Raw genomic sequence first — 10,347 nt, 5'->3', positions numbered from 1 at the left:
CAGACCAGATCAGCTCGGATTTGCTGCTACAATTTTGACCCGAAAGGTATCCGATTCGAATCATAATTCTTGTACCCAAGTAACCATCCATATATATATATATATATACAAATTTTAGGATGTCAGATTTGGATAAGTATTCACCAACTTTAGGAGTCATAAATATTTCCATATCCATTTTTGGATTGGATGTCAATGAGAATTCTATTTTGGTTCATATTCTATTTAGGAGTCACAAATATTTTGGATTTTATTTTTGTAATAATTTATATATTCATTTTGGATAATAATATATCTTGGAGCTGACTATAGTCAATCTAACAAATCGACCAATGAGAGCTCACCATATAGATGCAGGGTGACTACTCAAAGTTCGTTATGTGGCTAATCGAGAAGACGTGTGGAGAATCTTTAGCATTTCAAATTCTTCCCCCAACTAGCAGCGGCTCAGCTGTAATCGTGAATTGTTTCCAAATAAATGCGATCACAAGCAATCCGCATGGCCGAGAAGCGCGGGTGTGATTCACGGATGAGATATGCGGGCTGTTACCATAATAGCTAGTGCACATGCCCGAACTACTTGGTGATAGACTCCAACCCTCACCTATATATTATGTTTTCAGGGGCTCTCCTAGTAAGTTCCCTTTAGGCTCCCTTATACTGCTTCTCTACTGCTCTCAAGCCTCTCCTGTTTTTTGAGAGTGGTATCTGACTTAGGCATCGGAAGATGCCCCACTGGACATGCTCTGGTGGATGGACTTCCTTGTCCTTATTGTTTCAAGTTGGATCCAGCGTCAGAGCAATGGTCCGAGTGAAACCTCCCTCATCTAATGCCAACTTTAAGACCATGGCGTTAGAGTCATCGTCATCCAAGCACGACAGCCGCCGAACTATCACCATAGAGGTGTGTAGTGACCCCTAGTGACCTTCTCGATCTAAGCAACGAACGTGCCGAGCACTCCAATGACCCTGTAAGCTCGGTGCTTTAGTCAGGCTGATTCTCGATGGCAATAGAATGGCACTAGAGGAAGGTTCTTGATCCCATCTTTGGAGGTTCGACCAATTAGCAAGCAGCTTAGAGACATGAAATCAAGAAGAACACAGGTAGCACCTACAGCTGCCTAGTAGGATGCACTCCTAGAGTCTAATGGCTCTTTGCAAATCCCTCAAAGGGATCATCCTATCCGTAAGCCACAATAAGAGTTGTCGACCATCATTGAGCAATTATGTCTACTCATACAGCAAGTTCAGATATTGACCACAACAGTCCAGAACTTGGAGTAGATGTCTGCCAACCAACACCAGTAGCAAGACTAGTAGTAGCAGGATTCACAACAAACTTGCAACTACACAACTAGGACCCCGTGCCGAGTCACCGTACCCATCCTCCAAGCCATTGCTCTTGTCCATGGAGTATAAGGTGAGAGGGAAGGCATCGATCACTAAGTTTATAGTCTCATGAGGGATTGATGCTAGATCATGCTTCCCACCATTGATTGGAGAGGGTCTTCGGGAGGGAGGCCAACCTCGATCGCATGATTGAGAAGATGGATTGTCACCTCGAAGCTTTAAGGGTCCACAATTCCAAGCTTGGAAACTATGTCAACTTCACAATCGAGCCCTCATTCTCATTAAGGATCTTGGAGGAGCCTTTTCTGCCTCTAATGCAGGAGTATGAGCCCAAGCATGAGGAGTGCGTAGAGATTGAGTCCTCTCCTTGGTCATGCACCAAATTATATTAGGTCTAAGAGTTTCAGCACCAAAATACATTGGGTCCAAGAGTTCCAACACCGAATTACATTGGGTCTAACAGTTCCAGCGCCAAAACACATTAGGTCCAGAGTTCCAACACCAAAATACATTGGGTCCAAGGAGTTCAAACATCAATTACATAGTCCATATGACATGAAGAAGTCCTAATTTATTTAGAGTTTTTGTAATAGGTCCATATGTCGTATGAAAGAATCCTAGCTGATTTGGACTCTTAATCATGTGTCAATAAAAAAGTCCAAGTTGATTAGAAGTCTTGAATTATGGAGTTTGAGTCCATTTGTTGGGGCGTGTCAAGTTTTTTTTGAGTCCAAGTGTCCAACACCCAAGAGTCACATTAAGTCCTTTTGATTGGGCATATGGACTCAATTAGAGTTGTGTCCCAATGCCATGAAACCACATTGAGGAGTCCTTGATTGATTAGGAGTTGTCTATTGGGTTCATGTGGCATTTGAAAAAGAGTCCTGGTTGATTTGGACTCCCTTTCATGCGCCATGAGGAGTCTTAGTTATTTGGGAGTCTTAGTTAGTTTGGTTGATTTCGTTAGTTGATTTCATCAGTTGATTTCGTCAGTTGATTTCATCAAATAATTGATTTGATTTTAAAAAGTTTATGTTCAGTTGGAGTTCTAAAATTCCGGTTATAAGAGTCCTTATTTTTCCAACCTCTTACTCTATATAAAGGAGAGGTTGAAGAATAAAATTCAGAGATAGATTGATTTAAGTTTAGAAAAAAAAATTGAGAATGATTCTCTTTTTTCTTGGAATGTGACACTCCATCATCTTTCCTTAGTGAGATGCTAAGCTTTGAAAGAAGTTGGTGAAGGTGAGACTCCTTCTTCTTTATGTCAACCCTTGAAGAGTTTAAGTGGAGGTGAGACTCTTCCACCCATCCTCTTTAGTTATCCTTTCCTTATCATGTCAACCTTTCATTCTCATGTTATCTTAATTGAGGGTCCTAGTAAGAGAAGGAGTCTTCCCTTTTTCCATGCCATCTTAGTATTTTCTCTTATGCCATATTGCTTTCTCATGCCAATCCTAAAGTCCTAATTCCATTAGGACTCCTAATCCCTAGCCAACCACAAGTCCTTCACGTCCTAACCCAATACCACAACGAGTCCAAACCCACTTCTTATTGCGTTTACAATCCATCAGCAATTTCTGCATATGGGTGAGTCAATTCACACCCAATTGAACCCAAGTGAACCCCAATTAGCCTTCATCCCATCATCTTCTTCCTCCATCCACAAAGGAATGGGTGATTTTCTTGCCTACTATGGATCCCACCCTAGCATACCCTAGCCGCAAAAAAGAGAGAGAGACAGAAAGAAAATCAACCACCATCACCCCCAAATTTCAGCAACCATCCCACCTTTGACTACGTCAATTGGTATCGGAGAGAATTTCCTGCTGATAATTATGAGTACAAGAAGCGGTCATCCCTACGACGCCCATCATCAACTTGGGTATTTTACCATCATGAGTACAAGAAGCAGCCGTCCCTACAATGCCAATGACATCAACTTGGGGTACTCTACGTTCATGAGTACGGAAAGCAACCGTCCCTACGATGATGATCGAGAAGAAGAAAAGATGTTGGCTAGAATCGTCAATCAACTTGTTGCTATAGCTCAAAAGATGGATGTTGTGGAGGCCCGACTACAATGTTGTCCTCAAGTTAGGTGAGGATCCCCAGAATGCAGCAACAAGGGCGTTCCTTTCTCTCGAGGTATTTTTTCTTTTATAAGATTTAAAATTTCTGCAAATAGGAGAAGCCAATCCGATTACAGCAAGTGCGGTGGATGAGGGCACTTTGCTGATGTTTGTCCCACGACGAGATCGCCACAACATCTAAAATTCTTCCTAAACCCACTAAGGTTGAAAAAGAAGAAAAAGGCAACGAAGAAGAAACCGACGCGGTGGAACTAGAAGGTTTAGAACTATCTATTTGCATGGTTTGCAGGATCCTTTCAGGATGCAAGCAAGGCGAGAAAGTTAGATATGAAATTTCAGAGGTAATCCCTTCTTCCCCACCATCATCTTTTCCAAAATCTTCTTCCCCATTGCTGCCCCTTCGTTCTTCTGCTCCACCAAAAGTGGTCCATGTCTGTATCGGGCATAACAACAAGGCCATGAACCTCGTCATTGATAATGGGAGTGAGATGAATATCGTCCCTACAAGTTGCTAAACAAGATGACGCTGAAATAGGAACCGACCACTTTAGATTGCTGAATTCAAGTCTGAAAATTCAGCAATCCAAAAGGGAGTTGACTATGAGGCGATTCGAGGAGATCAACCATGAAGATGAGGACATGTTCGCGTCAATTGCAAAGAAAGATAGTTTTGAAATTTTAGAAGTGTTGCCATCTGACTTGAGGAGGATAATCTATTTTTTTAGAGAAGCCGAGAGAAGCACAAGCAACGGCCAGTCGATCCACGCACGGTGCCACGCTTAGCACCCATGCGCAAGTCCGCAACCAAGCGCATGTTGGGATTTGTATCCTAAATGTCAATCGTCAGCATATTGATGATTGAATTTTATAAATGAATTGATAAATTAATAATGTGTTATTTGGCATTATTCATCATTTTATCTTCAAATGAACTCTTATATGATGAAGTTCTTAGGACTTATGTTATGATAAAGGAGGATTTATCTTTGAGTTCTTAAACTTGTTCGCGACCAAATGATATGTTGTTACTAGGACGACAGCATTATCGAGATTAGGTCGTTGTGTGATATATACGTTGGTTGTCCTCTTAACCAAGAAGTGTGGAGACACTGGTATGCCACACAGGTGAAGTGTAGGAGTATATTTCACTGAACGTGACCAATTCCGGAATGCTCTACTGTCGAGAGATGTTCCGAGTGGATATGGGTATAAGTTTGGCCCTCTAACCTGAGACCGTAACCTGTGACTAGCAAGCAACTCACTGTACTTTGGTACCGGACTACCTGAATTTCTAATTCAGTGACGGAAGGTCACTGGGTGCAGTCAAGTACTTGCGTATTTAGTTGTGAGTCAAGATAGAATTGACCCCTCCTGAAAACAGGAGATAATGTCTTGTGATTAATTTAGCAAAATCTTGGCCAGGATAATCCCACTGAGGAGTCACGGGATATCTAAAGTTTATCACATAATGGATGTACTAATTATAGGGTTGACAGTGAGCTCTAAGTCATCCTAGCATTAGGAATCAAAGGGATTGAATTATATAGTAACCATAGTCTAGGGTTCCAGAATATTTGCTTCGCATATATTTAGCCTATCCGGACGTCGGGTACCATTGCTAGATGGTCACATCGATTAGTGTAGGAAGTCGTTCCTATACTACCGGCTTAGGTTCGAACCTATGAGGTCACATGCATAGAAGAATCCTGATTGATCAAGAAGGCTGATGAATGATTAAGAATCATTCAGGGATAATTTGGTCAATTTGATTGGCAAATTATCTTATAAAATAATTAAAATAATTATTGGAGGATTAATTAGTAACTAGATCGCTAATGAACTCAATTGGATTGAGTAATTAGACTAAGGATGAGTCAAATTGAATTAGATTTAATTCTAGGCTCGATCAGGGTTTTTGACATGATTGGATTAGGTCAGAATCAAGAGGACTTAAGTTGACCAAATTAATTTAGATTAAATTTGTGCTTAATTAGGGATTGATCTAATTGGATTAGGTTCAATCCAAGGTAATTGGACCATCCTAGTTGTTAGGATTTAATTAAACTAAATAGGTTTGATTTGAAACCGTTCGGATCTCGAAGTCCACATATCACATATCCATGCATGGCGCCATAAATTGATTTTTAATATGATTAAAAATTAATTTAATTTATTTAATGGTGCCATGGGACACTTGACAACATCACGAACCTCTTTCATCATCAGATTGGGTGACATGGAGAGATAAATTCATGAAAAGAATTGGATAAGATCAAATTCTCTCTCTTCATGGCATCATGACACATGTCAAGCTTATCACTTCTAATTAGTATTGAATTTCGAATTCAAACACCTTAAAATCACCACGTGAACCTCTAATCTGATTGTGGGCATGGAAATTTCGAAATGGAGTGAGGGAATGGGTGACATGATGAAGGTCTTGGATGTGATCAATCCTTTATCATGTGATGGCGCATGAAACAAGCCTTTGAATTTTGAATTCAAAACCCCACAAAATCCTCCCAAAATATTGGAAGGTTGGCGTGTAAAGAGGAGTGGAGTTAGAGTATAAGAGGGGGTTATCAGATGGTGGTCGAATTCAAGGAAAAAAAAAAGGAAAAAAAAGGGAGCCGAAGTGCATGAAAAGAAAATCTGCATACCTTCTTCTCTCTCGCCATTTGATCTTTTACTAAGACCTTCATGCCATTAGTGTTAGGGGTACCCGATAAGAGTCTTTAGATCAGATCTAAGTCCTCTTCAATCCCTCTAAACCTTTCCTTCATGTTCTTCCAAAAAGGCGGATCAAAAGTTGATAGCGTTGGAAAAATCAAATTTCAGCCTCAAGAAATTTTGCGCAAGCTAGCACTTCCGCAGGATTGGATCTCTCCAGGAACTTCGCGTGAATTTCTCGTAGAAGCCATTCGTGTGCGTGGCTGCGAAGTCGAGGATCAGATCCACAAGTTTCATCCATCATAAAAGGTATTAATCCTACATTAATCTTTATTTGGTGTCAGGGTCTAGGTCCGATTTTTTGAGGTTTTATTCTCCTTTGGGGCTCCTCACGGAGATATCTCCAGAATCCATTCGATGGATATTCGGATATTAATCGAAATAGAATATTTAACTTTCAGATCTGATAGTTAATGATGCATATGTTAGATGTATGCCCTAGAAGCCAATCTGACGGACACATTATTAATTCTGGGACATAAATTTGTACTTGATTTTATTATTATTGAATAATAAATGGGCATCTTTTCATTCATATTGTTTATATGTCTATGAATCGTCCAAGAAATTAATAAGATGATGATACATATTCTCAAGAGTTGAGAATTTGAGCCATGTATCATTGGTGATTAATTTCTAAATGCTCCTGATCAATGGATCATCACAAGGACGGTGATCAATCCGATCAGTGCACACATCGCTTTTCTTATGGATGGACGAGACTCGAGTTCACAGTGTAGGGACACTGAAGTGATAGTGCAAGTGCTTGTTAGAGAACAAGGGTACTGAGCATGACCAAAACAAGAAGTCACTTGGATGTCTATCCACTCGTCAGTGACTTGCTTGATGTTGCACTAGTGTGACTGGTCCTTTGACCTGCGGTGCTTCGGCTATTCACAGTGAGGTTATTGTAGTTTGACTGCACATATACATCGTCTCTAGTCATATGGGTCCTTGTTGTGTAGATTGGCTGCAGTAGGTTCATTGTAGGAGTAGGGTATGCACTTACATGGAATCTATCGATCTTGATAGATGAAGAGAGATCCTATGTGATTTATAAGACTGAGTTCTAAGACCTTGGCCAGGGCATAATATAAAGTGGAGAAAGAGTTTTTTACTATCGAACTCAAGTCGAATAAATCTAGACATATGACAGACGACGAGGTTAGACGAGTTATCCATGACCTCCGATCTGTAGGGATCCACGATAGAAGGACTATATCATACGATAACTGCACCTAGAGGTTCATCATTCTATTCTGCTGGGTGGCCACTACATACTGCTAGGTGTTACTGGTGGATGGTGAGACTCACAGGGATCATCTTGATGGTCGATAATCCCTGGTGAGTTGAGTTGAAATTGTTTCAACCCATTGAAAGGAGTTTTCAATGATATTGTGATAGAGATCACAATATATCTCACTGCTAGTCAGAATAGAACCTATGGGGTCACACACATTAGAGGTATTGACCGATCCGATGGTTGAATGCGATTAGGAATCACAATTAATCAATTAGATTGATAAATGGATAACTCGCTAAGAGTTAGTGGTTAGAAGAAGTAATAATTGCAATCGGATTGCAATTTAATTCAATTAATTGGATTTAATTAATTGGACTTGATCACGAGTCCTATTTGAAGTAGGATTCATGGAGTCCTAATTGGATTAGGATTTCAAATTAAATTAGAATCCTATTTGGAATAGGATTTCTAAAGTCCTAATTGTCTTAGAGCTGAAATTTGAATAAGTCCTGATTAGATTAGGATTTTCTTAAGTCCTAATTAATTTTAATTTTAATCTAATTAATTTCATGACTCCTAATTGGATTAGGATTGAAGAGTTCAACTGAGTCATGGTTTAATTAGATTCTAATTGGATTAGGATTTGGAGGAATTAAATTGGGTGCACTTAATCCTATTTTGAATAGGATTGGACCTAGAACTAGTCCTAACCCAATCCCCACTTAATTTGATTAAGTGGGGCTAACCAAATGGGAGAAGAGGGAGGGGCCTACACCCCTCCCTTGGCTGCATACGTGAGGGAAAAAGGAGGGGCGTAGCCCTTCCTCATTTGAATTGGAAATGGGATAAAGATGAGCTCCTAAAATTTAGGAGCTCATCTCTATCTAAACACCTTATAAGAAAGGGGCTTCAAGGGGCTGCGAAAATAAGATGAAAAATCACCTCCTTTCAGCCGTGAACACCTCTCTCCCATTCCTCCATTGATCAACAAGCAAACAAGGGAATAGGAAGCCTTCGCGTGGCCTTCTTCCTCCTCTTTTTGGTTCTAGCGCAAGGAAAAAGAAAAGGCTGCGAAGGGCCTTGTTTTCTTCTTCCTAGATCCCTCCTTCTTCTTCCTCCTCTCAAGCCAATCAAAGGTTGATTCAAAGGAGAGGACTTCAGCCATCAATAGCCTTCTCTGCAAGGGAGCTAGCACCTCGGGGAGATCCAAAGGCTTCGATCGACTCATTACTTCGTGTGGATACCTGTAGAGGCCGGACGCGTGTGCGGCTTCCACTGAGCCTTGATCAAATACCACGTAAATCAGATTTACGAAGACCATCTACCCGCACAAGGTGAAGATCTGATCTTCTTAATAAATTTAAAATGGTTTAAAATAATTTAATTCTAATCTATCTACAAACGAAAGGTTTTAAAACACGTTCATGCGATGAACGGATCCCGCATATATTTTTCCGCTGCAATCTGAAAATTATTTCGAAATTTTCATGGCATATGAGGGATGCTAACAGTGGTATCAGAGCCATGGTTATGTAGATTAAGATTAGAATTAAATTTTTCAAAGCATTTTAGATCTGAAATTTAAGGGATTATGCTTGCTGAAATTTATGTATGCAGAATTTTCAGCTTGCTGATTTTTCTACATACTAATTTTTAGATGCTTAGATTAATGATTCTAATACTTTGATAATGTGATTACAAATGTTTAGAGTCAAATCTAGCATGATCAGCAAGTCATAAGATGGAATAATCAATTAAATTATAGATCTGAAAATAATTTTTATGCATGTGATGCGTATGATGATGATCATGGATGGACCCTTTGATTGTGCTGAAATGTTCTGCGATTTTCTGTGATGCATGTAATTTTAATTTTTCAGATGCCTGCGTGCATCTTAAATTCATGTATTAGAGACCTACGTGTCTCATGAAAAAGGGTTGTAATTTTATTTTTATTTTTATTTAATTTTTAAAGCAATCTGGGATGTAATCTGTGATGTGTGTTGCACGTCGATGGTTGATCGATATGTACATCAACAAGCTCAACATGCGCGGATCGAGATCAAGGATTGATTGAAGATGGATCAAGGAGTTGATCACAATTGGACCTAAGAGATCAAGATCGAGTCATGAGTTGAAGACGATCAAACCAATTGACGTGTATGTGCTTGTAAAATGATCCCATCCTGGATCCATGATCATCACCATTTAATTTTATTTTTGATAAATGCCTGGATGTTTAATCTTATGTTTATGCAGGTAGATTTATATTTGCATGAGATGTGAATACGCGATCGAGTGAGACCTAAATCGAAACCTCCCTAATCAGTCGAGGGTGAACCAACATGAGTTAGTCATATTAGATTAATTGATCTAATTGGTGTCTAGGCAAGCCAAAAAGGTGGTTACTTAATTAGGACCTTACTCTCTGAGTAAAGGGAGTCTCCCACCTGCTTACCTGGCCAATTGTTCGATTACCTCTTATGAAGAACTCAAGTTGCAAACACTAAGACTTGATTTTACAATATTAAGTCCATAGGTCTTCCACCGTAGTAGAGCTGCTAAGGTCTTTTCGGTGTTGATTTGTCTCGGCTGGACACAGTGGACAAGTTGCATCGGAGGACTGGACCTCTCTATTAGATATGAGATGTTGTGGGGTAAAGGTGGGGTTGGGCACCAATAACTATTAGGTGAGGACCCAATGACGACTTTATTTCTGCGGTTATACGGTGGGTCTGACTTAACTAAGTAATGGGGCCAATAATTGTTAGGTGAGGTCTTCATTACTTAGAGACCAAGTACCACTGCAATTTGCTTGAGAAGCATTGTACAAGAGTTGTGCACTCATCCATTTATATGTCACCAATAACTGTTAGGTGAGGCGGCATGTAAATCGGTGAGACCGCAGTACCCACTAAAAATTCTAGTCGC

This window comes from Phoenix dactylifera, chromosome 10 (genome assembly GCF_009389715.1).
Source record: "Phoenix dactylifera cultivar Barhee BC4 chromosome 10, palm_55x_up_171113_PBpolish2nd_filt_p, whole genome shotgun sequence".
Classification (NCBI taxonomy): Eukaryota; Viridiplantae; Streptophyta; class Magnoliopsida; order Arecales; family Arecaceae; genus Phoenix; species Phoenix dactylifera.
Note: the sequence above shows the minus strand (reverse complement) of the source record.